Source organism: Pseudophryne corroboree, chromosome 2 (genome assembly GCF_028390025.1).
Source record: "Pseudophryne corroboree isolate aPseCor3 chromosome 2, aPseCor3.hap2, whole genome shotgun sequence".
Taxonomy (NCBI): Eukaryota; Metazoa; Chordata; class Amphibia; order Anura; family Myobatrachidae; genus Pseudophryne; species Pseudophryne corroboree.
Window position 1 is genome coordinate 909,617,180 of NC_086445.1, and position 27,719 is coordinate 909,644,898.

Genomic DNA, 27,719 nt, shown 5'->3' on the forward strand with positions numbered 1-27,719 from the left:
AGTTGAAGTCCTCTGGATGTGTAGGATCCGTAGTTTAGAGTACTCTCCCATAAAAACAGTTTTCCACTGGTAAAAAAGGAACCTTCTTATTGAAGTAAAAATCTTCCATATACTTCAGTGTCCTTCTCCAATACTAACTCCGGATATAACTCCTAGATAACCTGAAGGGTCTTCCCTCAACCAATCCAAATGTGGAAGCGGTCTACTCTCCTTTAGAAGATGTAGACATGGATTTAAGTGTTTCTGCATTTCAGATAAATAAAACACCATAAATGTTTCAGTGAAGAAAGGGTTTGGTCATTAAAACCACCTGATTTGTCTAACTGTTTTATTAAAATGTTGGACATAAATCAAAATAGCAAAAAAAAAATTTAATATGGGGGATTATGAAAAGATTTTTGCTTCTGAGCTTTACTTCCATGGAAAGTAACAGATAAAAGCAGCCTAAACAGAGGGGAAAAATACAGCAACTTCATGCAGAGTATAGACTGCAGTGATGGGTAACTTTAGGCACTCCAGCTGTTGAACTACACATCCCAGCGTGCCGTGCTACAGTTTTAGCATGGCCAAATAGAAAAACTGTAGCAGGGCATGCTGGGATGTGTAGTTAAACAGGTGGAGTACCAAAGGTTCCCCATCACTGGTATAGAGGAAAGGTTCAACAGACTCAAGGCACCACAGTAGTAAAGATATGCTGAATGTATAGACACATACCTTAACTACATACAGATGTAGGCAATTGGAAAAAACCACAAGTCATGGCCTAATGAGATTACCACAACCATACAGGGGTCAACCTACAAGACCTCCATACACTGTCTGCAACCACAACTGCTAGGATGGAACCCTAACAAAACCTTAACTGGGGGAGTGGAGAAATGCAGTCTGTAAGGAAGGGAGACACTTGCACTCAAAGGGATTAACAACCTGTCCCCCTCAGGGTACAGGCTTTAACTCAGTAGTGCTGGCAATGAGCTATATTGATATGGATACAGCAGTGGTTCCCAAACTCAGTACTCAAGGTAGCCTAACAGGCCAGGTTTTAAGGGTATTCATGTATAAGCACAGGAGACTTCATTAGTACTTCAGACAACTTGATTTAATCTGTACTCAACATGGATATTAAAACCCTGACTATTAGGATGCGTTGTTGATTGAGTTTGGGACCCACTGGGATACACTAAAGCCAACAAAATATTGAGATTTTTATTCCATTACATGCAAAAAAAAAATAAAGTAGTTGAGCCAGATATCTACAGCATTTTCCTTTGTGCCTCCTATTGCAATGTCTACACTGCATGTACATCTAATCTACCAGAATGTATACTAGATTACAAAATAAGCTCCAACAAAGTAACAGTATTCTATATTAGTGTGCGATACAATATAGGAGCTACATTAGACAAAATTACAAAAACAGAAATTTACAGTGAAACATAGAATGCCCAGCTCACAATACGAATATAATTGATTAATGCTTATAAAACAGACAGCCAAAAGTCCTTTCTTCTCAGGTTCCATCTTGAAAAAGTTCATAAACGAAGCAGAATTATAGGCAACTTCAACAGTTCTTCAACTGGCAGCTTTAGCATAGAGCATGAACATAAAGCTTGCCACTGAAGAACTGCTGCTGGTGAGCCGGAATGAGCCAAGGAAGAAGCCGCGTCAGCTGCTGTGGAAGAAACAAACATTTTATAAGCAAGGAAACATATTTAGACTATAAAATACTACAGTATATCTATCTACACGAATATTAAACACCATGCATAAAATGTTCCCAACCACAGTCCAAGGCACACAAACAGTCCAGGTTTTTAGGATAGCCATATTTGAGCAGAGGCGACTTACTTAATACCTATTATTTTGATTTAACAATCTGTGCTCAAGCATGGATATCACTAAAACCTGAACCGTTATCGTGCCTCGAGTACAGAAGTTGGGAAAGACGGCCATACATGGACTGATCATGTGTTTAAGCACAACCAGAATGCATTAAAGAACCAATTGTCAGTACCTTGCATCTCCGCCCTCAGACATGTAACTGAAAGCTGCAGAGCAACAGGAGATGTAAAACCGCAAGAAAAATTAAATCTACTTTAGCACATTGTGCAAATCTGTTCTTGGCAAATGAAAATGCTACATCTATTGCTTGAACAAGAATCAAAATGAAATGACTAAATACGGACTAGGCTGCTTACAATAGATCTTGCCATATGAAGAAATAAAAACACATACAAATTAGGCAAGCAAATGAAACTGGTTACCAATTGATCTCATACATAAGTAAGACAAACTTGAATGTTCGGTAAGCGGTAATTTATTGGGAGATTAAAGAATAGGGGAGACAAATTACAAAGGCTTACAGTAAGGTACAAGAGCCATAACGAGATATTTTAGTGCCATGGAGAAGAGGAGGGAGTAATTAACAGCTTCAAGCAGTTTCGGACTGCCAGAGAGGGCATAGCAAATCTACTGTGAGGGAATCCATGATTAGAGCCAGGCTACCGTCCAGTCACATGACACTCTCCTACCCAAAGCTTTGATTACCTGTTTTTTTGGTGTCTTTAGCCCAGTTGCTGCTTACTGGAATCCTAGAACATAGGGACCCTGTTTAGAAAAGAAATAGTGTTTCTGTAAGGGGAATCTTACCTGACAAATGAAGACTTTAAACATTAAATCAATAACACCCACGTTTAATCACATTTCCTTCCCTCCAACCTGCACAAAATGAAATCACATTGTTTGCTGAATAAATAAGCCTTGTCCCTGTAACATGAAAATTGCATTCTCATTTAATCAATATGCCCAAAGACACACCATCAATAGCACCCATATTTCATGCCCCCTTCACATATTACATGTGTATGATCGCTAACGCTGCTCCTCACCTGTATATGGGGGGGGGGGGGAATTCAAGTTTTGCGCACTGGCAGCCACTATATGGTGCCTGACGGAGCAATTCAAGTGTTGCTCTGTTCGGCTGCGCACAGCCAGACATTACCGTTATGTTGTTGTGTCATTTTGACGGGCAGCTAACTAGTATGCGTATAAAATCCCAATGAAGCAGATTGGTGTCTATTGCATGGGTTTACAGTGAGTTATATAGATCATACAAGATGAATACAGACTATATACTCTTCCCATATACCACGACCATAACTATAACAGCATAGAAAATTGTGCAACAGAGATCCATTTATGGGTGGCAGTTTATTGTATATCTAATGCCAGGTTGGTAAATTTATAGTAAGTTCTCCTTTGCTCAATAAAGACTGTAATATAGGGCCTCCTCACACACACTACAGACACTGCTCTTTATAGAATTATCGCTAGTTAATGTGCAATTTGGATTGAGGGTGCCTTCTATCAGTTATTAGAACCTTGGTTATTAGTCTACAAACCCACTTTAGTTCTAAGCCTCATTCAGAGGGCAGAAGCGAGTTTCTGAAAAGGCTACTGCATGTGCTATGTACAGACATTCCCTATAGTTAAGCAAAGAGTCTTTCAATGTTATTTTTCAGCGCACAATATTCACTAATGCAAAAAAATTTCAAAATAAAATAACTGAATTTACTATCACATCATGCAGGGATATCACAGCGGTTATTTGACAGTTGAGCTGCTATGGGGCACCTAATTGACCTTGCTTCTCAATCATGGCCGTCTAGAATTCAACAGGCTATATTAGACATATTGGGCGAAATTCAATTTTTTATATTACTCCCAATCTCCCGTTTAAAGTGACAGGAGATTGTAGGGCAATATTAAATTTATCTTTTTTAGCCATCACGTCAATAGAGGTAGAGTGTAGCTGCTTAAACCAGCTAATCCAGACCAAAGTGCAGATTGCGAAAAGTGCCATATGGGCACACAAGCGGGTCACACTGCCCATTTCAGCTCGGAAGCCCCAGAGGAAAAAAAAAGAACTGAATTCTGACAATTAGGTTTTATACAGTAATTACATCTTCTGATCACATGCACAGGTGCGAAAAGATAAAAGTATGAAAACAGCCTTGACTGTAGTGAGATAAAATCAGATTGAAAACCTGAGGACTAAAAATTTACACATTTTCCAAACCCTCCTGCTCACAAAGTAGACAGGTTCTCAAAAGGTTTGTAATTCAACATTTCTGAGCAATATCTCTCTCCAATAAGGAGAAGGCATAAAAGAACGGCATTAGCTGTATGCAAATGACCTGGCTCAGTTTCGATTAAATCATTTATATTTCAAAGTGGCTTGTCAAGGAGCAAAGACCTAAAGTGCGCACTGATCTGATAATCACCGTTAGACCACAGCGTTTATCGGATCGACAGAATTTACCTAGTGTGCACCCACCCAGCATAACTCTAAAGCTGGGTATACACTACCCAGGCTGGGTAGAGAATGCCAGCCCGAATCCTGACCGGTAAATAAGTATACCAACCTCCCCCAAATGTACACCTCTCTCTCTCTCTCTCCCCCCCCCCCCCCCAGCCTGTCCTTCCATAATGGCGGCTGAACTTAACCTCCCCATCCCGCAGCCTAAACGTAACACTCACATACAGCAAACACAGTGACATACAGTATTGGACAATATATCGTATCGACACGGATTGGACCAATATATCGTCCACATTCCATAGTTCGATACTGCATTCACGGACGTCTTCTGCAGGGTCATCCCATCTGATGGTCTGCACGTCATATGGGCCGACGGAAGCAATTAAATGCAGGATTTACACACATATTGTGCAGTATGTACAGCGTAGTGATATCTGTACATCGCGCCGGCTATCGCTGGGACACACTATCGTTTAGGCCTAGTGTGCACTGTATGCAGGAGGAGGGAGCACAGACTAAGTCCCCTAACAAAGCCAAATCCCCACACACAGTTCTCGTTAGACTGCTTCAGTGGGGTGCCACACCCTGCTCAGTTTTAAAATGGATAAGTGCTGGGCATGTCCCCTAAAGTGATGAACAGTGGCCATGTAATGAAATCACATTCCTCTTTTCAGGCATGTGCAGAAGTTCGGCGCCATGCATTCACCCTAGAGTGAACACTACACTACCACTATGTAATGTAGAGATTGTTTAAAAATAAAAGGCTCTCCATTTTTCAACTAAAACGTATCAGCAAAACAAAGGTGTCTACTTACTAAGCCTTGGAGAGTGATAAAATGGACAGCGATAATGTACCAGCCAATCAGCTCCAATGCCATGTTACAGACTGTCTTTGAAAAAATAAGATTTTAAACCTACCAGTAAATCTTTTTCTCGTAGTCCGTAGAGGATGCTGGGGACTCCATAAGGACCATGGGGAATAGACGGGCTCCACAGGAGACATGGGCACTAAAAAGAACTTTAGGTATGGGTGTGCACTGGCTCCTCCCTCTATGCCCCTCCTCCAGACCTCAGTTAGAGAAACTGTGCTCAGAGGAGACGGACAGTACGAGGATTTTGTACATCCAAGGGCAAGATTCATACCAGCCACACCGTATAACATGGGAGATACGAACTAGTCAACAGTATGAAACAAAAACCAGTCCAAAACTGATCCAACTGAAAAATACAACCCTTATGTAAGCAACAACTATATACAAGTCTTGCAGGATGTTGTCCGCACTGGGACGGGCGCCCAGCATCCTCTACGGACTACGAGAAAAAGATTTACCGGTAGGTTTAAAATCTTATTTTCTCTTACGTCCTAGAGGATGCTGGGGACTCCGTAAGGACCATGGGGATTATACCAAAGCTCCCAAACGGGCGGGAGAGTGCGGATGACTCTGCAGCACCGAATGAGCAAACATTAGGTCCTCATCAGCCAGGGTATTAAACTTGTAGAGTTTTGCAAAAGTGTTTGAACCCGACCAAGTTGCTGCTCGGCAAAGTTGTAATGCCGAGACGCCCCGGGCAGCCGCCCAAGAAGAGCCCACCTTCCGAGTGGAATGGCCCTTAACCAAATTCGGTAACGGCAATCCAGCCGTAGAATGAGCCTGCTGAATCGTGTTACAGATCCAGCGAGCAATAGTCTGCTTAGATGCAGGAGCGCCAACCTTGTTGGCTGCATACAGGATAAACAGAGCCTCTGTTTTCCTAACCAGAGCCGTTCTGGCCACATAAATTTTCAATGCCCTGACCACATCCAGGGACTCAGAATCCTCCACGTCCCTTGGAGCCACAGGCACCACTATAGGTTGGTTCATATGAAAAGAAGAAACCACCTTAGGCAAAAATTGAGGACGAGTCCGCAACTCAGCTCTATCCACATGGAAAATCAGATAAGGGCTTTTGTGAGACAAAGCCTCCAACTCCGACACTCGCCGTGCCGAAGCCAAGGCCAATAACATGACCACTTTCCAAGTGAGATACTTCAACTCAACTGTTTGAAGCAGTTCAAACCAGTGAGACTTAAGAAACCGTAACACCACGTTAAAGGTCCCATGGTGCCACCGGAGGCACAAAAAGGAGGCTGGATATGCAGCACCCCCTTCACGAAAGTCTGGACTTCCGGAAGAGAAGCCAATTCCTTTTGAAAGAAAAAGGATAGGACCGAAATCTGAACCTTAAATGGAGCCTAACTTTAGGCCCAAATTCACTCCAGTTTGCAGGAAGTGGAGAAAACAGCCCATATGGATTTCTTCCAGAGGAGCAGTCTTGGCTTCACACCAAGACACATACTTCCTCCAGATACGGTGATAATGTTTCGATGTCACCTCCTTCCTAGCCTTAATCAGAGTAGGAATGACCTCCTCCGGAATGCCCTTCTCCGCTAGGATCCTGCGTTCAACCGCCATGCCGTCAAACGTAGTCGGGGTAAGTCCTGGAACAGACAGGGCCCTTGTTGTAACAGGTCTTCCCTGAGAGGAAGAGGCCACAGATCTTCTGTGAGCATTTCCTGCAGATCCGGATACCAGGCCCTTCGAGGCCAATCTGGAACAATGAGAATTGCCTGGAACCCTCTTCGTCTTATGATTCTCAGTATTTTTGAGATGAGAGGAAGAGGAGGTAACACATAGACCGACTGAAACACCCACGGTGTCACCAGTGCGTCCACTGCAACCGCCCGAGGGTCCCTTGACCTGGCGCAATATCTCGGAAGTTTCTTGTGGAGACGTGAAGCCATCATGTCTATTTGAGGCAGTCCCCACTGACTTGCAATCTCTGCGAAGACTTCCTGATGAAGTCCCCACTCTCCTGGATGGAGATCGTGTCTGCTGAGGAAGTCTGCTTCCCAGTTATCCACTCCCGGAATGAAGACTGCTGTCAGAGCGCTTACATGACTCTCCGCCCATCAAAGAATCTTTGAGGCTTCTGCCATTGCCACTCTGCTCCTTGTGCCACCTTGGCGGTTTACATGAGCCACTGCTGTGATGTTGTCTGACTGAATCAGAACCGGTAGACCTTGAAGTAAGGTCTGCGCTTGACGAAGGCCGTTGTATATGGCCCTTAATTCCAGAATGTTGGTGTAGACAAGCCTCCTGGCTTGACCACAGACCTTGGAAGTTTCTTCCCTGTGCGACTGCTCCCCATCCTCTGAGGCTTACGTCCGTGGTCACCAGAACCCAGTCCTGGATGCTGAACCTGCGACCCTCTAGTAGGAGAGTACTCTGCAGCCACCACAGGAGAGACACCCTGGCCCTGGGGGACAGGCGGATCATCTGATGAATCTGTAGATGTGACCCGGACAACATGTCCAGAACGTCCCACTGAAAAGTCCTGGCATGGAACCTGCCGAATGGAATGGCCTCGTAAGACGCCACCATTTTTCCCAGCACTCGAGTGCAGTGATGTACTGACACCCTGTCTGGCTTCAACAGGTCCTTGACCAAGCTCTGAAGTTCCTGGGCCTTTTCTTTTGGAAGAAAAACCCTCTTATGTTCAGTGTCCAGAATCATGCCTAAGAAAGGCAATCGGGTCGTTGGAACTAACTGACTTTGGTAGGTTTAGAATTCAACCGTGTTGTTGCAACACCCTCAGGGAGAGTGATACGCTGTCCATCAATCGTTCTCTCGATCTCACTTTTATCAGGAGATCGTCCAAGTATGGGATAATTGTGACACCCTGCTTGCGCAGGAGCACCATCATCTCTGCCATTAATTTGGTAAAAATCCTCGGGGCCGTGGAAAGCCCAAACGGCAACGTCTGAAATTGGTAATGACAATCCTGCACCACAAATCTCAGGAACGCCTGATGAGGTTGATAAATGGGGACATGAAGGTATGCATCCTTTATGTCTAGGGACACCATATAATCTCCCCCCTCCAGACTTGCGATGACCGCTCTGAGCGATTCCAACTTGAACCTCTTCAACTATAGGTTTAAGGATTTTAAATTCAGAATGGGTCTGACCGAACCGTCCGGTTTCGGGACCACAAACAGGGTTGAGTAATAGCCCATCCCCTGCTGTAGCGGGGGAACTTTGACCACCACTTGTTGAAGGCACAACTTTTGAATTGCTGCCAGAACTACCTCCCTCTCTGGGGAAGAAGTCGGCAGTGCAGATTTGAAAAACCGGCGAGGAGGAACCTCTTCGAATTCCAGCTTGTACCCCTGGGAAACAATGTCTATTGCCCAGGGATCCACCTGAGAGTGAACCCAGACCTGGCTGAACAGACGAAGACGTGCCCCCACAGGAGCGGACTCCTCCCGCGGAGCCCCAGCGTCATGCGGTGGATTTAGTAGAAGCCGGGGAGGACTTCTGTTCCTGGGAACTGGCTGTAGTTGGCAGCTTTTTCCCCTTGCCCTTACCTCTGGCAAGAAAGGAAGATCCCCGAGCTCTCTTGGATTAATGCGACCGAAAGGACTGCATCTGAAAATGTGGCGCTTTCTTAGGCTGTGAGGAAACATAAGGTAAAAAAGTTGATTTACCTGCAGTAGCCATGGAAACCAGGTCTGCGAGACCTTCCCCAAACAATTCCTCACCCTTGTAAGGTAAAACCTCCATATGCCGTTTTGAATCGGCATCACCCATCCACTGTCGGGTCCACAGTGCTCGCCTGGCAGAAATCGCCACAGCGTTCGCTCTGGACCCCAGTATGCCTACATCCCTCTGAGCCTCTCTCATATAAAGGACCGCATCCTTAACATGGCCCAGGGTCAATAAAATAGTTTCCTTATCCATTGCATCCATATCAGTAGATAAGGTATCGGTCCACGCTATAACAGCGCTACAAACCCAGGCCGACGCTATTGCCGGTCTGAGTAAGGTACCGGTATGAGTGTAAATTGACTTCAAGGTAGTTTCCTGCTTGCGATCCGCAGGATCCCTGAGGGCAGCAGTATCCCGAGACGGCAGCGCCACCTTTTTGGAAAGGAGCGTCAACGCCTTGTCCACCCTTGGGGAGGATTCCCACCGTATCCTGTCCTTGATCGGGAAAGGACACGCCATAAGAATCCTTTTGGGAATCTGCAGTTTCTTGTCTGGAGTTTCCCAAGCACTTTCAAATAACTCATTTCATTCAAAAGAAGGTGGAAAAGTAACCTCAGGCTTCTTTTCTTTAAACATGTGGATTTTTGGATTAGGCACCGCGGGGTCATCTATAATATGCAGCACATCCTTTATAGCAATAATCATATAATGAATACTCTTTGCCAATTTTGGCTGCAACCTCGCATCATCATAATCGATACTGGATTCAGAATCTGTGTCGATATCAGTGTCAACTACCGGAGAAAGTGGGCGTTTGAGACCCCGAAGGCCCCTGCTGTGACATAGGGAAAGGCAGGGTATGACCCTCTGTACTGTCCCTGGACTCTGCTTTGTCCAAACGTTTGTGCAACAAATTCACATTTGCATTTAAAATATTCCACATTTCCATCCAGTTATGTGTCGGCGTTGCCGACAGACACCACACTCATGCGCTCCACCTCATCCCTAGGAGAGCCTTCCGCTTCAGACATGCCAACACGCACGTAATGACACACCACACACTCAGGGAAGACTATCTGGAGACAGTTTCCCCACAATGCCCTTTGGAGAGACAGAGAGAGAGTATGCCAGCACACACCCAGCGCCAATAACCCTGGGAAAAAAAATTACCCAGATACAGCGCTATTTGTATATTCACTGCGCCAAATTATGTGCCCTCCTTCTTTAAAACCCTCTGTCATCGGTGATCAGCAGGGGAGAGTCCGGGGAGCCAGCTTCTCAGCGTGTGCTTGTGGAGAAAACGGCGCTGGCGAGTCCTGAGGGAGAAGCCCCGCTTCGGTCCCGCTCTTTGAACAAACTGGTGGGGATACCAAATGGCGCGCCTCTGAATTCTTCTATACTCACCCGGCTTCTATCTTCCGGCTCTGCTAGGAGAGGACGGCGGCGCGGCTCCGGGACGAACCGATAGGGGAGACCTGCGTTCTGACTCCCTCTGGAGCTAATGGTGTCCAGTAGCCTAAGAAGCAGAGCCTAGCATTTAAGTAGGTGTGCTTCTCTCTCCTCAGTCCCACGATGCAGGGAGTCTGTTGCCAACAGGTCTCCCTGAAAATAAAAAAACCTAACAAAATACTTTCTTTTCAGGAAGCTCAGGAGAGCTCCCTGTAGTGCACCCAGTCTCCTCTGGGCACAGTATTAAACTGAGGTCTGGAGGAGGGGCATAGAGGGAGGAGAGAGTGCACACCCATACCTAAAGTTTTTTTTAGTGCCCATGTCTCCTGTGGAGCCCGTCTATTCCCCATGGTCCTTATGGAGTCCCCAGCATCCTCTAGGACGTAAGAGTAATAACAATTAGAAACCAATTGGCTGGTACTTTATTTCCATCCACTTTCTCTCTCTCCAAGGCTCAGTAAATAGACCCCTACAGCTGCAAATCTAACACTTTACACAACTCCTTAGAACAAAATATACATATCATGGGAAATAAAGACACAATAAGGGCGTAATGATCATCTAACTAAAAAGGGAAATTAAATAAGAATTTACTTACCGATAATTCTATTTCTCGTAGTCCGTAGTGGATGCTGGGGACTCCGTAAGGACCATGGGGGGGGATAGCGGCTCCGCAGGAGTCTGGGCACATCTAAAGAAAGCTTTAGGATCACCTGGTGTGCACTGGCTCCTCCCCCTATGACCCTCCTCCAAGCCTCAGTTAGGATACTGTGCCCGGACGAGCGTACACAATAAGGAAGGATTTTGAATCCCGGGTAAGACTCATACCAGCCACACCAATCACACTGTACAACTTGTGATCTGAACCCAGTTAACAGCATGATAATAGAGGAGCCTCTAGAAAAGATGGCTCACTACAGCAATAACCCAAATTTTTTGGTAACAATAATTATGTACCAGTATTGCAGACAATCCGCACTTGGGATGGGCGCCCAGCATCCACTACGGACTACGAGAAATAGAATTATCGGTAAGTAAATTCTTATTTTCTCTGACGTCCTAGTGGATGCTGGGGACTCCGTAAGGACCATGGGGATTATACCAAAGCTCCCAAACGGGCGGGAGAGTGCGGATGACTCTGCAGCACCAAATGAGAGAACTCCCGGTCCTCCTCAGCCAGGGTATCAATTTTGTAGAATTTACAAACGTATTTGCTCCTGACCAAGTAGCTGCTCGGCAAAGTTGTAAAGCCGAGACCCCTCGGGCAGCCGCCCAAGATGAGCCCACCTTCCTTGTGGAGTGGGCATTTACAGATTTTTAGCTGTGGCAGGCCTGCCACAGAATGTGCAAGCTGAATTGTATTACAAATCCAACGAGCAAAAGTCTGCTTAGAAGCAGGAGCACCCAGCCTGTTGGGTGCATACAGGATAAACAGCGAGTCAGATTTCCTGACTCCAGCCGTCCTGGAAACATATTTTCAGGGCCCTGACAACGTCTAGCAACTTGGAGTCCTCCAAGTCCCTAGTAGCCGCAGGCACCACAATAGGTTGTATCAGGTGAACGCTGAAACCACCTTAGGGAGAAACTGAGGACGAGTCCTCAATTCCACCCTGTCCGAATGCAAAATCAGATAAGGGCTTTTACAGGATAAAGCCCCCAATTCTGACACGCGCCTGGCCCAGGACAGGGCCAACAGCATGACCACTTTCCCTGTGAGATATTTTACCTCCACAGATTTAAGTGGGTCAAACCAATGTGACTTTTTGAACCCAAAACTACATTGAGATCCCAAAGTGCCACTGGAGGCACAAAAGGAGGCTGTATATGCAGTACCCCTTTTACAAATGTCTGAACTTCAGGGACTGAAGCTAGTTCTTTTTGGAAGAAAATTGACAGAGCCGAAATTTGAACCTTAATGGACCCCAATTTCAGGCCCATAGACACTCCTGTTTGCAGGAAATGTAGGAATCGACCCGGTTGAATTTCCTCCGTCGGGCCTTACTGGCCTCGCACCACGCAACATATTTTCGCCAAATGCGGTGATAATGTTATACGGTTACATCCTTCCTGGCTTTGATCAGGATAGGGATGACCTCATCCGGAATGCCTTTTTTCCTTCAGGATCCGGCGTTCAACCGCCACGCCGTCAAACGCAGCCGCGGTAAGTCTTGGAACAGACAGGGTCCTTGCTGGAGCAGGTCCCTTCTTAGAGGTAGAGGCCACGGATCCTCCGTGAGCATCTCTTGAAGTTCCGGTTACCAAGTCCTTCTTGGCCAATCCGGAGCCACGAATATAGTGCTTACTCCTCTCCATCTTATCAATCTCAGTACCTTGGGTATGAGAGGCAGAGGAGGGAACACATACACTGACTGGTACACCTCTGGTGTTACCAGAGCGTCTACAGCTATTGCCTGAGGGTCCCTTGACCTGGCGCAATACCTGTCGAGTTTTTCCCAACGGTTTATAATCATGTGGAAGACTTCTGGGTGAAGTCCCCACTCTCCCGGGTGGAGGTCGTGCTGAGGAAATCTGCTTCCCAGTTTTCCACTCCCGGAATGAATATTGCTGACAGCGCTATCACATGATTTTCCGCCCAGCGAAGAATCCTTGCAGCTTCTGCCATTGCCCTCCTGCTTCTTGTGCCACCCTTTCTGTTTACGTGGGTGATTGCCGTGATGTTGTCCGACTGGATCAACACCGGCTGACCTTGAAGCAGAGGTTCTTGCTAAGCTTAGAGCATTGTAAATGGCCCTTAGCTTCAGGATATTTATGTGAAGTGATGTCTCCAGGCTTGACCATAAGCCCTGGATATTCCTTCCCTGTGTGACTGCTCCCCAGCCTCGCAGGCTGGCATCCGTGGTCACCAGGACCCAGTCCTGAATGCCGAATCTGCGGCCCTCTAGAAGATGAGCACTCTGCAACCACCACAGGAGGGATACCCTTGTCCTTGGTGACAGGGTTATCCGCTGATGCATCTGAAGATGCGACCCGGACCCTTTGTCCAGTAAGTCCCACTGGAAAGTTCTTGCGTGGAATCTGCCGAATGGGATTGCTTCGTAGGAAGCCACCATTTTTACCCAGAACCCTTGTGCATTGATGCACTGAGACTTGGCTCGGTTTTAGGAGGTTCCTGACTAGCTCGGATAACTCCCTGGCTTTCTCTTCCAGGAGAAACACCTTTGTTCTGGACTGTGTCCAGGATCATCCCTAGGAACAGAAGACAAGTCGTCGGAACCAGCTGCGATTTTGGAATATTGAGAATCTAATCGTGCTGCCGCAACACTACCTGAGATAGTGCTACACCGACCTCCAACTGTTCCCTGGATCTTACCCTTATCAGGGAATCGTCCAAGTAAGGGATAACTAAAATTCCCTTCCTTCGAAGGAATATCATTTCGGCCAATACCTTGGTAAAGACCCGGGGTGCCGTGGACCATCCCTACGGCAGCGTCTGAACTGATAGTGACAGTTCTGTACCATAACCTGAGGTGCCCTTGGTGAGAAGGGTAAATTTTGACCTGAAGGTAAGCATCCTTGATGTCCCGAGACATCATGTAGTCCCCTTCTTCCAGGTTCGCAATCACTGCTCTGAGTGACTCAATCTTGAATTTGAACCTCTGTATGTAAGTGTTTAAAGATTTTAGATTTTAGATTTAGAAACGGTCTCACCGAGCAGTCTGGCTTCGGTACCACAATAGTGTGGGATAATACCCCGTTCCCTGTTGCAGGAGGGGTACCTTGATTATCACCTGCTGGGAATACAGCTTGTGAATGGCTTCCAAAACTGCCTCCCTGTCAGAGGGAGACGTCGGTGAAACGGCGAGGGGGAGACGTCTCGAATTCCAATTTGTACCCCTGAGATATTACCTGAAGGATCCAGGGGTCTACTTGCGAGTGAGCCCACTGCGCACTGAAATTTATGGAGAACGGGCCCCCACCGTGCCTGAGCTTGTAAAGCCCTAGCGTCATACTGAGGGCTTGGCAGAGGCGGGAAAGGGTTTCTGTTCCTGTGAACTGGCTGATCTCAGCAGCCTTTTTCCTCTCCCTCTGTCACGAGCAGAAGAGGCACCTTTTGTCCGCTTGCCAACAAAGGACTGCGCCTGATAATACGGCGTCTTATTTTGAGAGGCGACCTGGGGTACAAACGTGGATATCCCAGCTGTTGCCGTGGCCACCAGGTCTGAAAGACCGACCCCAAATGTCCCCTTTTTAAGGCAATACTTCCAAATGCCGTTTGGAATCCGCATCACCTGACCACTTTACTGGTGGAATTGGACAACGCACTTATACTTGATGCCAGTCGGCAAATATTCCGCTGTGCATCATGCATATATAGAAATGCATCTTTTCAATACTCTATAGGCAATAATATACTGTCCTTATCTAGGATATCAATATTTCCAGTCAGGGAATCCGACCACGCCAACCCAGCACTGCACATCCAGGCTGAGGCGATTGCTGGTCGCAGTATAACACCATTATGTGTGTAAATACATTTTAGGATACCCTCCTGCTTTTATCAGCAGGATCCTTAAGGGCGGCCATCTCAGGAGAGGGTAGAGCCCTTGTTCTTACAAGCGTGTGAGCGCCTTAACCCCCCTAGGGGGTGTTTCCCAACGCACCCTAACCTCTGGCGGGAAAAGGTATACTGCCAATAACTTTTTAGAAATTATTATCGGGGGAAACCCACGCATCATCACACACCTCATTTTATTTCTCAGATTCAGGAAAACTACAGGTAGTTTTTCCTCACCAAACATAATACCCCTTTTTGGTGGTACTCATTATTAGAAATGTGTAAACATTTTCCATTGCCTCAATCATGTAACGTGTGGCCCTATTGGAAATCACGGTTGTCTCTTCACCGTCGACACAGGAGTCAGTATCCGTGTCGGCGTCTGTATCTGCCATCTGAGGTAACGGGCGCTTTAGAGCCCCTGACGGCCTATGAGACGTCTGGACATGCACAAGCTGAGTAGCCGGCTGTCTCATGTCAACCACTGTCTTTTATACAGAGCTGACACTGTCACGTAATTTTCAACAGTACATTCACTCAGGTGTCGACCCCCTAGGGGGTGACCATCACTATTACAGACAATCTGCTCCGTCTCCACATCATTTTTCTCCTCATACATGTCGACACAAACGTACCGACACACAGCACACACACAGGGAATGCTCTGATAGAGGACAGGACCCCACTAGCCCTTTGGGGAGACAGAGGGAGAGTTTGCCAGCACACACCAGAGATATATATATATATATATATATATATATATATATATATATATATATATATATATATATATATATATATATATATATATATATATATATATATACACATACATACACACACACACACAGGGATAACCTTATATAAGTGTTTTTCCCTTTATAGCTGCTGTATGTTTTAATACTGCGCCTAATTAGTGCCCCCCTCTCTTTTTTTTAACCCTTTCTGTAGTGTAGTGACTGCAGGGGAGAGCCAGGGAGCTTCCCTCCAACTGAGCTGTGAGGGACAATGGCGCCAGTGTGCTGAGGAGATAGGCTCCGCCCCTTTTCCGGCGGCCTTATCTCCCGTTTTTCTGTATATTCTGGCAGGGGTTAAATGCATCCATATAGCCCAGGAGCTATATGTGATGTATTTTTTGCCATGTAAGGTATTTTTATTGTGTTTTATTGCGTCTCAGGGCGCCCCCCCCAGCGCCCTGCACCCTCAGTGACCGGAGTATGAAGTGTGCTGAGCAATGGCGCACAGCTGCGGTGCTGTGCGCTACCTTATTGAAGACAGGAACGTCTTCTGCCGCCGATTTTTCCGGACCTCTTCGCTCTTCTGGCTCTGTAAGGGGGCCGGCGGCGCGGCTCCGGGACCCATCCAGGCTGAACCTGTGATCGTCCCTCTGGAGCTAATGTCCAGTAGCCAAGAAGCCCAATCCACTCTGCACGCAGGTGAGTTCGCTTCTTCTCCCCTTAGTCCCTCGATGCAGTGAGCCTGTTGCCAGCAGGTCTCACTGAAAATAACAAACCTAATCTAAAACTTTCACCAAGAAGCTCAGGAGAGCCCCTAGTGTGCACCCTTCTCGTTCGGGCACAGAGATCTAACTGAGGCTTGGAGGAGGGTCATAGGGGGAGGAGCCAGTGCACACCAGGTGATCCTAAAGCTTTCTTTAGATGTGCCCAGACTCCTGCGGAGCAGCTATCCCCCCCATGGTCTTTACGGAGTCCCCAGCATCCACTAGGACGTCAGAGAAATAATCATTAAATCTCTTGTAAAGTTGTTATTTTATTATTTGTTTGTAGGATTACACTGTCCCCCTATGCATGGTCTGCTCTTTAGGCGGGGCTCCTCATGACTGAGTGTAGACAACGTTTATAATAACATTCCACCAGTAACTGCTTTGCAGAGATACCACTGTTTATGAAGGTACAGCAAGGTCAGGGCAGCTGCTCTGCTGCGTCATTAAAGCCACCGACAACAGCGGTCAGACTGTAGCACAATAGCAGCCATTCGCTGCCACACCTCACTTTTTCTTATTTTGACAATCTCAAAAGCTCCATTTCCTTTTTCTTCTTTGGGCTCGGCGACAACTCTTTAATAATCATGCATGTTCTTTAGAAGGTGACTGGTTGGCTATACAATTCAGCACATTTATTGTGTAAATCTATTCAAGATAAAGCATGATTGAGGTTTATGTCCACACAAGCTGAAGCACGATTTGATTCAGCATTTAAATATGATAGCTGTACTCCTGTTATTTGGTATTCTAGTGTTTGAGGAATACCATTATCTTATGTAATTAGAACGCACAAGTCTTATGCAGCCCCGTTCCTATAGGAAGTCTGGTGGAACAAGTGTTAGCACAAATCTCTTTAGCGGCGACAACTTCCAGAGATGAATCATCATGTAGATCGGTGAACGTTGATTGTGTTATGACGCTTCTATAACAGAGTCTGCGGAGGATTCTAAAGATATAAATGTTGAAATACAAATAAATCCCAGGTTCACCTAATCACTGGACAAGCTGCGCAGTTATATGGCGTAATCAGGGCTGATTAGTGTAACCTTGACTGCTCAAAACCTATTCTCAGCATGTTGAAAGAACTGAAAGGGATTGTCCTAAAGTTAATTAAATACACATTTATATAAAACAAACAAAAGCTTATATATAGGAAGTTGTGTGTTAGATTGTCTCATTTAATAGAGGTCCCTTTTTAGATACAGATGTCTGAATCTCAGTGTCTAGATGGCAGGATATCACTAATCACTCTCTCAGAGCCCCATCCGTAGGTCAGTTTACCCCTTACATAAGAAGTTCCCAGCCTTAAGGCCTCGCTCCACTGGCGAGATTTATCTCAGCAATGAGTTGGATCCTTTTCTCCTGCAATCTGTCCGGCAGCTTCCTGGGAGCCCTGCGATTGCGATTTGCTGCTTGAGTGTTTTTTTTTTACATGTGATTTCTCTCATGCGATCTAACGTTATTAAACCTATTTCTGTGCAATTGAGATAATTATGGTCAGCCCTGGTGATCAGCGATTGCAATGCGAGGCACAAGGGAATGTGCATCGCAATTGCATGAAAAGGGCATGCGATGTGACACTTTTCATGCAATCCGTCTCAGCAATTTGTCTCAATTGCATAAAAAGAGCCCATATCGCACTAGTGGATGGGGGCCTTTATTCAGACTGTGCCCCCAGATTAGCCTGAAACCCGGATCTGCAACTCATGATACAACATTAAATAATTTTCCTTTAAGTGTTATTTATAAAATTACAAACTTTAATCATAAATAAGATACTCGTTAGATGGTAGTACTCACCAGTCTTCACAATACATTTAAATATCTTTAACTGGGAGAGGGATTTAAGAATGGGTTTATGTACCAGATATACTGTATATACATGCACCATTAAGCATCTGGAACTTAACATATCAAAGTAAGATACAAATCCATAAACACAAGCTAACAAATCTTACAATAAAACAGGTGTTGAAATTGGGTTTCAGACAGACCACAAAAAGGAACAATAGCTGTAGAATCTCTGAAATAGAATTTTTTTTTTTAAATAGTAATAAAAATAAAATAAAAAGAAGAGGCAGCGTAAGATACACCAAAGGCATCTGGTTCAGAGTGGTACGAAAGAATGGCCTGCAATTGCCAATCCATTAAGGCCACAAAAATCCCCCTTTGTCTCACAGTGGAGAGCAAGTGAAGTAGTCAATCTGCTTACTGTGGCAAGATCACACTCAGAACACTTGCTAATGTTTCTCCTGACACCTCTTACCGGGATACGTCTGCTAAAGTGCTGATCAGGAATGAGAACCAAATTCCCAGTTACGTGTGCTGCTTGGACAGGGCTGGGATACCACAAATTCCAGGCATGCCTAGTACATATGATATACATTCCAACCCAGCTGACGGCCCCTTGGTGTCGTCTAAACTTTGTTCTAAGCCAGGAGCCCCACCTCTCAGTCTTTTCCAGGGCCAATCTCCCTCCCCAACTCTTAACCCAATTTGTTGCGGACATTGACCAACACTGCGAGCTATATACACACACCCTTCGCCTCCTTAAAAGGGTTCGGTTCCCTAAAACAGCATCTTCTGGGAATAAAAAAAGAAAGAAAAAAAAAAAAAAAAAAAAGCGTGGCAGCTCATTAAAGCATAACAGTGATAAATTTTAGTGTGAGTATGTGTAGAGTACCTGTCTCAGTCCTTCTAGCCATGCAATGCAGTTAATCATTCTTTAGTGTTTGATAATCACAAGTAAACTGATGGATAGGAGACAACAAAAGGGAGAAAGAAAAAGAAAGATTGTATGAAAATATATATATATATATATATATATATATATATATATATATATATATATATATATATATATATGAAAAGCTATAAGACCTTTATCGCGCTAAAGATGTGAAAGCTTCAATTTAGGGAAGATACCCCCTGTTAGATGGGGTATGAACAACAGATAGTGAAAGAAGAGATTTCCCCAGGGAGCTGATGTCATACTTTGGTATGTACAAGTTTTGTATAATAAAATAACCTTAAAAAAAGAGATTGTTTATTTTTTTTAAAAAGCAATACATAAAACTGTTTACAATTTGCCCAGAATTACAATAAACAATGTTTGTGCAGACGATAGTTGTGTTGGTAATTCAAACAACATCAAAATGATCTTCTTTGTAGAGATGTCAGAGAACAATGTGCTAGATAGATAGATAGATAGATAGATAGATAGATAGATAGATAGATAGATAGATAGATAGATAGATAGATACACATACTCTCAATCTTATAAGGGCTGCTGGACTATCTCACAGATTTCAGTCGCTGGTATCACCCCTGACCCAATTTATTACTCTGACTCACACCATGACGTTCATACAGCTTGCAGTCACAGGATTACACAGATCAGCCCTGCTCTTACATCACTAGTGACATTGCAGGACCCAGTTATTTGTTTTTCCATATATGGTATATAGGTGGTTGAAGTACAAGCCAGTCTTTTGCTCAAAGTGGTGATAGGACTTCTAATTTATATGAAGCATGGGAGATCACTATAGCAACACACAGTACCCTATGTCTATAACCGGTTATTACCCAATAAATATCGGAAGGATTTCAACTAACTATATTTCTCATTGATTTCATTGTGATAAAAAAAAAAAAAACTATTTTCTAGAACTCGTGGCTTTAAACTAGAGTAACGTTGTGCGATCGAAGTAACATTAACAGTTTTTTGGGATTTAGAACGGCTGTTTGCAGAACCACTGTGGGGTAAACCTATGAAGCAGTGATAAGAGTGGAGATGTGAGCCAGTGGAGAAGTTGCCCATGGCAACCAATCAGCTGCTCTGTATAATTTTATAGTATGCAAATTATAAATGTTTCTTCAATGCCAATTGGTTGTCATGGGCAACTAAAAACCTAGGCACTAGTAGTCCATCATATAAACAATTACCAATTGATCAATACCAAACAACTTCAATTGATCGAGGTAAAGTTTACCCCAAAGAAACCGGCCATTATTCTGATTTGTCGCCAATGTTTTTAACGGGCAATCCAATTAATGCCCTTTTTTGCGAAAAAACTTACCCGCTAGTGTGCTGAACACACAGGATCTGGGAGGTAAGGAGCTGGCTGAAAGAGGACGCAGCCAGGGTAAGTATAAGGGGGAAGCAGACCCAGCCTTCACAGAGTCAAAAATGTTGCTTTATCAATATTTATGGGTGGGGTTTTTTGATACATTTTAAATATTGTGGCGCTAGACCATAATAAATGCTAGACTCAAAAAAAAAATATTTTTCAACATATATAAAGGTGTGTGTGTGCGTGTGTCTATATCTATCTATAATTATTTAATTTTGTTTCCTGCAGTATTTTCTATTGCCTGACCTGAATCAGCTCACGGTATAAGTTTTGAATGATCACATTGTGATTTTCTGTGAATAGGCAATATTTTAAAATATTTTAAGAGCAGTTAAATACTACTCTAAATTTTTCATCCAAGAACAGCTTTTAGATTGCACCCATATGTTTAATACCCTCTGGCATTTACTCAAATTATTGACATAGCAGGCAACATCACATGCCACAACCCCTACAAGATAAAACACAGGTTAATTAAACAATGTTCCAATGGAAATTCAGGAACAAGAAAGATTTACCAGTCAATACCCCAGCCAGGGTTTTCTGTATTTACCCCATTCACACAAGGGTGATGACCCAGGTTATTCACGGGTCATCACCCTTCACACTGGGCCTGGGTCTTCCAGTTTACAATGGAAACTTGGAGAGGATGTCATCTCCAAGCGCTATTGTCCCCACCAATAAATCTCTTTTAGCACTGATCCAGGTCATACCTTTCACACACAAGCCGGGGCACTGAACCGTGTTGCAAGTATTGGGAATAACCATGGTTGGTTGCAGGTCCACAACTGTCAACCCAAGGTCAGACCCTTCAAGACATAAGCAGCAACTCGCTCGATGCACGTTATTTCTGAAAGGGGCAAAGGGCCCTACACACTGAGCGATAACAGTGATCGATATGAACGTTCTCGTTCATTAATGAATGAGAACTTGTTCATATCGGTCAGTGTGTAGGCACAGACAATGAACGATGCGCGGCCCCGCGCTCGTTCATCGTTGGTGCCGGGTTGCTTATGTATGCAGCCAGGCCAATATGTACAATCTCGTCCATCTTAGCATGCATGCATATGGAGCCAGGTGGAGTTAAACTTCACTCCCCCCTGCTGCCGGGTCGCCCGTCTGCCATATCGGCCGTAGGGCACCTCGGCGGCAGGTTGCTAGGTGTGTAGGGCCCATAACTGTTTTGGCCAACCAAACACTGCACTCTTTCGGGGGATCTTCAAACAAGCATTTAAAGGGGGAGATGTATCAAAGTTAAGCAAGATAAAGTACCAATCAGCTCTTAACTGTAATTTTTTCAAACAGCAGTTAGGCGCTGATTGGTTTGTACATTATCCCTCTACAACAGTGATTTTCAACCGCTGTGCCGCGGCACACTGGTGTGCTGCCAGCGGTGGTCAAGTGTGCCGCCGCCAGTGATCCCTGCTGCCAGTCCCCGTCTGCACTATACAATGACCGCGTAAGAGCTGCCTGCGCTGCCCGATAGTGATACTGATTTACAGCATCACTATCGGGCAGCACAGGCAGCTCTTCTGCGGGCCCGCCCGTGACCCCTACGACGTGGCGTGACTCATAAGTCACGTACACATCACCATCCCGCCTAGGCAGCGACTAGTTTCCCTTCGTGGCCCGTGCTGCTGTGTTCTGCTCCTCAATGCTCCTGCCGCCAAGGGGGAAAACAAAAAAGGTTTGGGCCAGTGCTTTATGATGTGTGTGCAGTGCCATTACTATGTGTGTGGTGGCATTACTATGGGGGTCAGTGTGTGTGTGGTGGCATTACTGTGGGTGTCAGTGTGTTTGGTGGCATTACTATGGGGGTCAGTGTCTCTGGTGGCATTACTGTGGGTGTCAGTGTGTTTGGTGGCATTACTATGGGGGTCAGTGTATTTGGTGGCATTACTGTGGGGGTCAGTGTGTTTGGTGGCATTACTATGGGGGTCAGTGTGTTTGGTGGCATTACTATGGGGGTCAGTGTGTTTGGTGGCATTACTATGGGGGTCAGTGTGTCTGGTGGCATTACTGTGGGGGTCAGTGTGTTTCGTGGCATTACTATGGGGGTCAGTGTATTTGGTGGCATTACTATGGGGGTCAGTATATTTGGTGGCATTACTGTGGGGGTCAGTGTGTCTGGTGGCATTACTGTGGGGGTCGGTGTGTGTGGTGGTATTACTATGGGGGGCAATGTGTGCAATTACTATGGGGGACAGTGTGATGGCATTACTATGAGGGTCAATGTGTGGAATTACTGTGGCAGACAGTGTGTTCAAGTACTGCGCATTATTTTAATAACTGTTGGGGACAATGTGTGTGTGTTTTTAGCCTTGGGGACAAATATGTTTGTTTAATTTCCCTGTGTGTGTTTTATTTTTCCGTGGGGTACCGATGGTGTGCCTTGGCAATTTTTAAATCTTTTTGGTGTGCCGCGAACTGAAAAAGGTTGAAAATCACTGCTCTACAAGCTTTGATACACCTCCCCCATAAAGAATTCCCCCCCCCCCCCCCCCATCACATAAAGTTTGACCCCTTAGAGTAGGTTTGACAATTATCAGTATACGTAAGGTCACCAGCTGAACTGAAAATAAAAGTACATTGTGATCGATTAAGGAAGTATTTTTGGAAAATTATTCAAAAAGCCTTGGGTGGTATTCAATTCTTTTCACCCTCTTCCACACCCGTTCTGTTTCGGCTGATGGGCGTGGCATAATCATTTCAGCTCGCTACCCCAGGGCACACAACCCTTTATGCAGCTAAACCCGATTACTACGGCGCAATATACACGATAACGGGGATTACTTTAGAAAGGAGATTGGGCGTGATGTACCATTTGAATACCGCCCAAGTATTGCTTTTATATAACCTGAAGTAACCATTAAAAAAAAAACAAACACCAAGTTGGAGCAACAACAGTTCTGACTGACTTCTTTACCAAGGATGAAACAATCCAAAAAATTTTTTGGCCAGGTTATCGGTGGTAGAGTAACGGGAGTTTTGTATCAACCTCCAGTTATACCTCTTTTACACTAAATTAACAGGTCTGCCCTGTGATTTGGAACACCGTTCCAAACATTGTCGGACCCCTTTCCCACTGCACGCTGACCTAGTTATTCTTGAACCTCTTCTGCTGGCGCTTGGAGATGACAATCTCCAAACGCCAGGAAATCAGGACTTCCCCATGCCGTAAACGGAATCGAGGTCGGACGACCAGGGTTACCCATTTACACTGCCGCTTAACCCAGGTCCTTTCCAGGATCAACCGTGCAAGCTACCCCCAGTTTGTTTGTTTTTTGGACCCTTTTACACTGAGCCGTGAGCCAGGTTAACCCAGCAATAACGGAGGTAAAAAGCTCTGTGTAAATGGGGTATATATATAACACTGCTTATCCAGTCAGGGTGTGGCTGATATTATAAAGTGTATAAACTACTGGGGCAAGAGGGGGATCAATAGCGGACACTACAATAAATTTCTGGTCACAAAAAATGCACTGTAACTACAAATCATTTGGTTCCATCATGTTTTTCTGTGATTAAACACTTGTAGAAAGCATATTCTTTGACACCAGCATTTAATGGCCATAAGGTAGAAAACATTGCTCTGATTTTAAGGAACATACATCCTTAATGCATTAAGTGGCTTGGAGCTTTCTTGGGCTCTGAAAAGATGATGTCATCTTTCAGAGCCCTGGGGAGCGTCCAGGAAGCGTAAGAGAAAGCCGCTGCGGCCGCTATACTCTGTACACAACCTACGTACTTTGTACACCGTTTGCGTACACAGTCCCGTACCGTGTACGGACTTTGTATACAAACGCCGCGCAAGGGGACAAAGTACACACAGCGCAAAACACCCTGAGACACACCGCAAACCCTATAAAAATAAAGGAAATTTAATTCGCCAAACATGTTGTGTTGATTCTTCTTTACCCCTTCCTTTGTTGACTATTGTGACCTCATCTACGTGAGCCAGAAAAAGGCCATTTCTAATGACATACATATGCATTTGCAGGGATATCCCGGGATCAGTGTAAATGGGGCTGTCCCGGGTCGATCCCAGGTCTTAGTGCAGTGTGAAAGGGGTAAGTCCCGGGAATGCATCCCGGGAGTGACCCGGGAGTGCGAGTGTAAAAGGGGTATTACTTGTCAGGGGTGTGTGTTTGTAGAAACTGCAATTTCTGCATAATGTATGTACTATTGCTTTGTATTGATAGCCTAATTGAAGGAGTTTTCAAAGAAATGTATTCCAACGGGCTAATTAGCGATGCCGATCACAGTCCCCATTATTATCAATGAGGACTATGGTCTCCCCACTATGTACAAAACCCCTTTAGTTTAAGCCATCTTCAGATGGCATAAACAGCTTCATGCCTACGGAGATATTGCGGCAGGAGAGGGGTGGGCCAGTAGCCTCCATCCGACTCTGGAATCGGACTGTGTGCATGTGCAGCGTCACATTCTTTGGAGGAGTCTTTCAACAATGTGAAAGACTCCTCCGACGTGCCAAGGATGTAAGTCACAGGGACGGCGATTATCACCACCCCTGTCCCTGCAAATTACAGTAACTACATAGAAGGGGACATTTTGTTAAAAAGGAAAAAGTCCGGCACTATACAGACTATTATTAATTGTGGAAATGCTGCGGTTATTAATACATAGGCCCCTTAAGCCTCACAGTTTAACGGGCGTTACACAATTATGTTTAGAGAATACACTATTGCTTTTTTTTTTTACTAGTTGTTCCCAGTAAGAATATTTAGATTTTTTGTAATGGACAGGATAAAACAATACTGCTGCAGGAAATAACCAAAATAAAGGAAAGAACTACAAATACACATTAATAGCACAACTGCAAGTATATAAAGATCTTATTTTACTGAAATTAAATTTCTCTGTGCTAGTATTTTATAGTATTTCAAAATGAAGCAGGTGTGGATACAAACTTAGCGTATCTACTATTTCATTAAAAAAAAATTAATGCAACGTTATTCACACACTAAAATAGTTCCATGTATATACATAGAGAATGTTATCCACAGACGTTATGCAGTTGCCTTTATTAAATAAAGGACAGACGTTACCAAATATGGTGCAAAACAATTCTATGGAGCAGTATAAAGACACTACACACCGGTCACATAAACTAAGGCCCATTACCATTTTAGTTACAGCCACCCCAAAAAAAAAAAAGTTTAAAAAAAAAAAAAAAAAAAAAAAAAAAAGAAGAAGATTGTGGTGACATATCCACTGCAAGGGGAACCTGGGAAAGCAAATGCTTCAGTTTCTACCCCTCTTTCCTCCCCAGGGCATGACCCAGAGCGGGGACTGTCTCTCTATCGCCCCTAGCGTTGCGCTGTGTAACTGCAGGTTGCATAAGCGTGAATCAGAGTTTCTGAACGCAGGGAAAGCAAACAGGATCTATGTGCAGGGAGGGAAGAGGGGGCAGCATATGGAAGGAAAGTAAAGATAGGAGTAAGTAAGAGAAATGGACAAAAAGGGAAGAAGAGAAGTGGTGGCACAACAGATATGTAGAACGAAAAAAGAGGGGCTACAGAATGAATTACATGGGAGGAATACAAGGGAGGGGAAGTGGTTCATGCAATTATATGCTCAGTCCAGTCCTTACCGTTAGCAGAGCCAGATGTCATCCTCTCTCCAGTATTGCATTCTCACAGGGGTGTGGTCAGAGCCCCCTCCAAACCAGGGGAGCCTCCCTAATGTGTGCAATCCACCTGCAGGGTCTATGTATTGGTAGGTGTGATTGTGGGCCACACCCACCTAATCACCAGCCGACCCTGGCCTACAGCAACTACGGCTGCAACTTTCACGTAGAAGGACAACTTAACATCGTTACCAGCAGGCTGCTCCATACCCAGCTCATCAGCAGCTGCCCCACACACCCTTCCTCGCTGCATCCCCGGCCATACACAGTGACAGCAGCCACAGCCATCCCCGGCCATACACAGTGACAGCACCCACAGCCATCCCCGGCCATACACAGTGACAGCACCCACAGCCATCCCCGGCCATGCACAGTGACAGCACCCACAGCCATCCCCGGCCATGCACAGTGGCAGCACCCAGCACGTCATCCACTCTCAGTTGTGACACCCCCAGCAGCCAGCTCTCCCCACCCAGACCGGACACCTTGCAGCACTCAGCCCAGGGCCAGGCTAGTGAGGCTACCGCACCCTGTCAGCCCCAGACACAAGCCGCTCCTAGCCGGTCAGCTACACGCCCTATATAGCGGACAGTCTATCAGCACCTCACACCCAGCCTGCATACTACACCAGGTCACCTCCCTATACCCACCAGCAGCACTCATCCTCCAGCCTGTATACTACACCACGTCCACATACAGCACCCCACCTCCAGCTTGTAGGCTACACCCTGCTCAGTTACAGCACCCCACCTTCTGCCTACATACCACACTGTTACCATATACCTATACTGCACCCTATCCTACTACAGAACACCTACTATATAGTCACCCCACCTACAGCCTGTATACTACACCCTGAATACATAGAACACTGCACCTCCTATAGCCTGCACACTACACCCTCTATATATATACCACTACTACTTCTATACAGCATCTGCAGTGCACAGAGGACACTCCACAGTAGCCTGTTCACTACAGCCCACGCACTGAATAGTGGAGATCTATATGGAAGTCTATCCCTCAGTGCCACTCCCACCCCACTGTCACCTACTGTGCCCGAGCAACCCTTCCCCTGCGCCCCATCCAGCCTCTGAGCACACGTACCTGCATGCTGTATCCTGTCCATATGGTGACCTTACACAGCCGAGCAGCCATACTGGGCTGAGTGAGCGCTGCTCTCCCTTACTCCTACATGTCACCCAGCACCCTCCATGTGCCCCACCCCCATATTCCTGCACCCCACCCTGACACTGCGGCACCTCCAGTGTCACACTCACCTCATCTGTCACCAGTTACTGGGGAGTATCAGCTCACCACACCCCGAGTAACCCATCACTGCACAGCCCGTCTGTGAGACCCGGAGCACTCAGTGCAGAGAGTGCCCACTGTACCCTGTCTCCACCGCACAGCCAGCGCCCATACACCCCGCACTGCCGGAGGCACGTACCCAGCCTACATCACTCTTTGACAGCGGGACTCCGCAGCGCCCGGTGCTGCTCCTAGCCAGTGACCGCTCCCTCCCGCTGACCTGTCCCGTCTCCCCGCAACTCCCAGCTGCAAGCCGGCTCCAAACTCCGATCAGCTGGCAACGTAATGACGCAGGCGAACGCCTGCC

The 27,719-nt window shown here is 45.6% G+C and overlaps 1 long non-coding RNA gene across 1 annotated transcript; it reads right to left on the reverse strand.

Moving 5' to 3' along the window:
• Nucleotides 1–275: 275 nt before the first annotated feature.
• On the reverse strand, nucleotides 276–27,719 carry LOC135050016 (uncharacterized). Its single transcript, XR_010241532.1, has 3 exons — nucleotides 26,066–27,719; nucleotides 2,548–2,607; nucleotides 276–1,672 (listed from the first exon to the last, which is right to left on the reverse strand). It is a non-coding gene; the product is annotated as an uncharacterized LOC135050016 (long non-coding RNA).